This window comes from Panulirus ornatus, chromosome 22, assembly GCF_036320965.1.
Source record: "Panulirus ornatus isolate Po-2019 chromosome 22, ASM3632096v1, whole genome shotgun sequence".
In the NCBI taxonomy this organism is placed as follows: Eukaryota; Metazoa; Arthropoda; class Malacostraca; order Decapoda; family Palinuridae; genus Panulirus; species Panulirus ornatus.
The window spans coordinates 21,918,201-21,923,200 of record NC_092245.1 but is presented as its reverse complement, the minus strand read 5'-3'; the positions used below and the strand labels follow the sequence as shown (position 1 = coordinate 21,923,200).

General features: G+C 51.5%; 1 protein-coding gene across 9 annotated transcripts in view; it reads left to right on the top strand.

Moving 5' to 3' along the window:
- Window positions 1-5,000, top strand: part of dop (microtubule-associated serine/threonine (MAST) protein kinase dop) — a 1,162,440-nt gene that overhangs the window by 616,164 nt on the left and 541,276 nt on the right. Inside the window, exon 1 of one of the 9 annotated variants that reach the window (XM_071676290.1) lies at window positions 3,922-4,069. The exons of the other annotated variants lie outside the window; for them this stretch is intronic. The gene's annotated coding sequence lies outside the window, so the exon portion shown is untranslated. Of the gene's footprint in view, window positions 1-3,921; window positions 4,070-5,000 lie in introns of those variants that run through there. 9 annotated transcript variants of the gene reach the window in all.

Sequence of the window (5,000 nt, the reverse complement as noted above, 5' to 3'; positions counted from 1 at the left end):
TGTAATTTGTGGGGAATGAGTGACACTTGTATTCCCCGGGGTTATCATTTCAACACAACACTTATGCTGGGCTATCTTATCACGTGTTTCAATACTCTTCATAATGTTGGGTCGTTCATTTCTGCCATAGATTCAACCATATCAGTATGTTCTCCCTGTGTTACTGCCGGAGGGAATGGTGTGTAGGGAGGAACCTTCTACTTTACTATCCTGTCTCCATCTGTATGCTAGAGGGAGTGGTGGGTGGGGAGGAGCCCTCTTCTTTACTATCCTGTCTCCATCTGTATGCTGGAGGCGAGTGCTTGGTAGCGTGGAGCCTTCTACTTTACTATCCTGTCTCCATCTATAGTGTTGGGTAGGGAGGAGCCTGTCTCCATGTATAGTGGAAGATGGAGAGGAACCCTTCGCTAAACTACCATGTCTCCATCCATATAGGTTAGGATTGGAGGATGCTGTCACTGTCCTCCAGCAGGCAGCCTCGTCGTAGACCATCAGGTCCTCTGTGAACCGGGTCCCCCACGTACCTCCTTCGTCACCCGGGAGGCGTATGTTAGGTCGTTTGTGTTGGGTCTTGAGCGTCCTCCAACCCTCCTTCATCATTCATCTTCCGCTCTCTGCGTTTCCTTTTTTATTAAGATGCACAACGCAGATCTGTTCCACTTATTCTCTGTCTCTCTCCCTCTCTCTCTCTCTCTCTCTCTCCTTGTCTCTCTCCCTCCCTTCCTCTCTCTCTGTTACTCTCTCACTCTCTCTATCTGTCTTTCTAAGCAGCTTTCATTTTTCGGTCCATATTTCGGAGCGCATGATCCATCAGGCGGAGGTGGAGGAGGTGAAAGAGGGTGATGTGTGTTCCCTAAGGGGCGGGAGATGATGGCCTTGGTAATGCCCTCCGCCAGGAGAGAACCCTTCTCCTCGCCTTACTCTCCTGTGTTCAGACCTCTCGAGCACGACGGCACGGCCTTTGTGCACGACGGCACGGCCCTTGAGCACGACGGTACGGCCCTTGAGCACGACGGTACGGCCCTTAAGGACGCCGGCACGGCCCTTGAGCAGACGGCACGGCCCTTGAGCACGACGGTACAGCCCTTAAGGACGACGGCACGGCCCTTGAGCAGACGGCACGGCCCTTGAGCACGACGGTACAGCCCTTGAACACGACGGTACGGCCCTTAAGCACGATAGCACGGCCCTTGAGTACGACTGCACGGCTCTTGAGCACGACGTTTAAGACCCTTGAACACCATTCAGTACGACCCTTGGGCATCAAGTCCTTGACCTTTCAACGTAACCCTGTAAGGGTTCGGTTAAATTCCAGGTCATCATACGTAAGGGTCGCACCGTCGTGCTCAGTGGCCGTATCGTCGTGCTCAAGGGTCATACCGTCGTGCTCATGGGCCGCTCAGTCGTGCTCAAGGGCTATACCATCAAGCTGAAGGAGTTGAATTAGATGAACCGTTTTGGCCCAAGGTAAACTTTGGCATATCTTTGTAAACTAAAAGTGTTTTATGTTATTACTTTTATATCTAAGATACACAGAAGTTTCGTAACGAGTTTACGTTGGTTTACACTATCTCACCTGTTGCATAGAAATGCCCTGTTTCTCCTGATATGCATCAAGAGGCGAGAATTACACAGTTGGTAGATGAGAATGTGATGGGAGCCATGAAACAGACGACCTGATGGTCCGTGGCAAGATTATGTGCTGGAGGACATGAGAAAGCCAGATAACAGAAGACCTTATGGTCTATGACGAGGTCATCTGCTGCAGTACGTGGGAAAGCCAGATAAGAAACGACCTGCCGATGTACGACGAGGTTATCTGTTGGAGGACAGTAAGAGCGTCCTAAGTTCCTGCTATGTGAAGATGGAGGCAGGATAGCATGGCAGAACTTGGGGTAAGTGAAAGTCTGGAAGATCCGTATATTTGATGACAGATGATGAGGCGCTGTTCGCTAAGGCAACTCTCTGACGAGGTTACCTGGGGTGGGGTACTGTGGGCAGGTCTCCACCGAGAGGGAGAGTCTTTGGAAGGGTTACTTTCATTGGTATTACCTGCAAGAGAGGCTTTCCTCCTCCTCCTCCTCCTACGAGGAGATGCCTTTGAATAGATCCTCCAAGGAGCTTACCCAAGGGGTCCTGGTTCGAAACAGAGAACGGAGCTGTGGGTTATTTGACGTGGTTGGGAGATTACATTTTAGTTATTACACCGTAGATAATGTTGCGGTGAATGTGGCTGCGGTTGAGCGAGGATGTTGTATGAGTGGGAGGGTGAATGTGTGGGTCTGTGTGCTCCTGGTGTGTGACTGTAGTGTGTGTAGGTATATGTCTACTTGTACATGCGCTTATGTACGCGCGTGTGTGTTTGTATGCTTGTGTGTGTGTGTGTGTGTGTGTGTGTGTGTGTGTGTGTGTGTGTGTGTGTCTTGGCATATCTGTCCATTCTCTGCCTCGGGTCAACGTGTCTGGGAGACGTATATGATAAAGAGTTCTTGTGTCCAGGTCATCTGGAATGTTAATGACTAGAATCTCAGCCTCTGTTCATATAGAGACGCCGGTAGGGAGACGCTGTTCATCGCCTCCCTTTTGCCCCACTCTTTCCCAACCCTCAGTCTCGGCCAATGGTAATTAGAGGAGATTATAAACGTGGCAGGTCCCCCTTCCACTCATAATTGGGTATCCTGTAAACAAGAGGGATTAATAGGGATTCTCGCCCGTGCATTCACGCTGGGATTTTAATGTTGCAGCGATGGATTTCGTGTGGGTTCTTGTGTCCATTCTTCCCCACAGTGTCCACACAGCCCGACCCTCTTGTTTCACTAGGGGTCCGTCTGTGGCCTATTGAGCATATAGACGAACTTTTGCCCTCCGCCTCTCCTTAGGAGGTACCTGCCGAGGGCAGGAGTTAAATAGCGTCTCTTGCCTTCCCTCTACGTAGCGAGGAGAGAGAAACGACTCAACCTTGTGAGGCGCTCAGTTACCATGGGATCTATAAGCTGATCCTTGCCCCGTTTTCTCTTTTGGTAGGATAACCTGTTACTAAAAGGGTTTACTATAACACTCTCCTCCATCCAGTCACTCTAGGGGTGGCGCCATCTGACGGCGTAGGTATGCAAATGGGCGACAAGGAACCCCCCAGTGGGATGAACAGGTGACGTTTGGAATGATAAGGATGATTTGGGAGGCAAGTTACCTGGTCCTGGCCTGAACGATATGGGCAGGATAGGGAGGTAGGCTTACCTGTGTGCACCCAGCCACTCGCCCAGGAGAGGGGCAAGAGTTGGTCAGTCACTTCGTTACTTTTAATCCCTGTCTTTACCGACCCAGAAGAGTCTCCTTGATTTGTGGCAGCGAAACCTCGTCCATGTTGCGACAGTAGGAGGCGGAAGAGAGCCTGCGGTCGTAGACGTAACTGCTAATGAAGTTGTCGCAGTGGCTCGTCAGAGCACTCAGAAGAGGAATGAGTGGTGGCTAGTCGCAGTCTTAGTACCCACTGTACGCTCTGTCCTTGCCTCCGCCTGTCCTATGTTATGTGACCTTCACCCAGACACGACTCGCACTCTCTCACAGGGACTCTCCGTCTGTGTGTATCGAGACGAGTGGAGCTTCCTGATAGATTAGATCAGGAGCTGTGTGTAGGGAGGAGGAGGAGGAGGAAAGTGCAGTGTGTGTGTGTGTGTGTGTGTGTGTGTGTGTGTGTGTGTGTGTGTGTGTGTGTGTGTGTGAGGAGGGGTCGGGGCATGACCTGTACGCCATAATTAAGAGGTAAGGAGGGGGAGAGTGTGGCAAGGGTGGGGCGGGCACGGGGTCCAGACTCACCTGTGATCGAACGCGTGAGAGTAGCGTGTGTTTGTGTGTGCGTGCGTGTGTGTGTGTGTGTGTGTGTGAGAGAGAGAGAGAGAGAGGGAGGCTAGCAGCAGCAGCAGCAGCACCACTACCACCAGTTGTGCCTCGGCCGTGGTGACGCGAGGGCGACCGTGACGGCCGCTCCTTAACCCGATCCCCTCAACACGCTCAACTTTACCCAGTCGCCCAATATTTACGCACGTCTCCGTCTTACCACACACGGAAGGTATGACGCCATGGATGCCCGTGGAAATAAAGTCTGTTTCGCCATCATGGTCGTGTAGATTGGCTGACGTGAGGTGTGTTTTAATCTCATAAAACGACGACGTATAAAAAAAAGTGAAGTACTTCCCTATAGAAACTGGCTTATGGCTCGATGATAAGATAAAGGCTTTTGTCATGCCTGATAACGTGAAGAGTGTGAGGAGGGAGCCTTGGGACCACGTCAGCCATGACTTGTGAGGAACCTGGGCGATGAGGTATCCCCAGAGGAGGGAGGTAATGAGGTGAAGAACAGTCAGTCCCTCCAAGGTGGGCTACAGCCCGGTGTGTCCTGGGACAACCCTCCTCCACGGTGATCTGTGTCTGTTTATCCTGCCTCCTCTGTTACCCACGCGGTGTCCCTACCTGCCCTGCTGCTCCACCTGCTGGACCTGCCTCAGCCCATAGCAGCAGCAGCCAGCAGATGCAGCCGACGCCCCAGCTGCTACACCATAAGTATCCCTACCGTTAGTTACACTTGTGTACACCAGGCCATTATCAGCTGCTGGGCTGGCTAACTCCAGCTCGAAGCGCATCCGTTTGGTTCTTTATCTTGGCCTGGGTTAAAGCATGAGTCGTATGTCGACGTAAACAAGTATGTTGAGGCATCGTCTTATTCCCTCTTCCTCTGTCGGTTGTAGTTGATAGTGTGGCGCAGGAAACTGTGCATGATGGCAAGAGTAAATTTCTTTTAAGAGGTGGAGTATTATTATTCTAGCCGTATCACTTCCCAGCGCAGCTGTAGAGAGTCGAGTTAAAAGAGAATGGGAGGTAGATAGACAGTGCCTTGGTGGAGACAGGGATAGACAGGTGTAGACTAGGAAGGGGGAAAGGTTACGGGAAGGTAGGATATCAGGCAGAGAGTAGGTGAGAGAGATCCTAGCCTGCGTCATGAT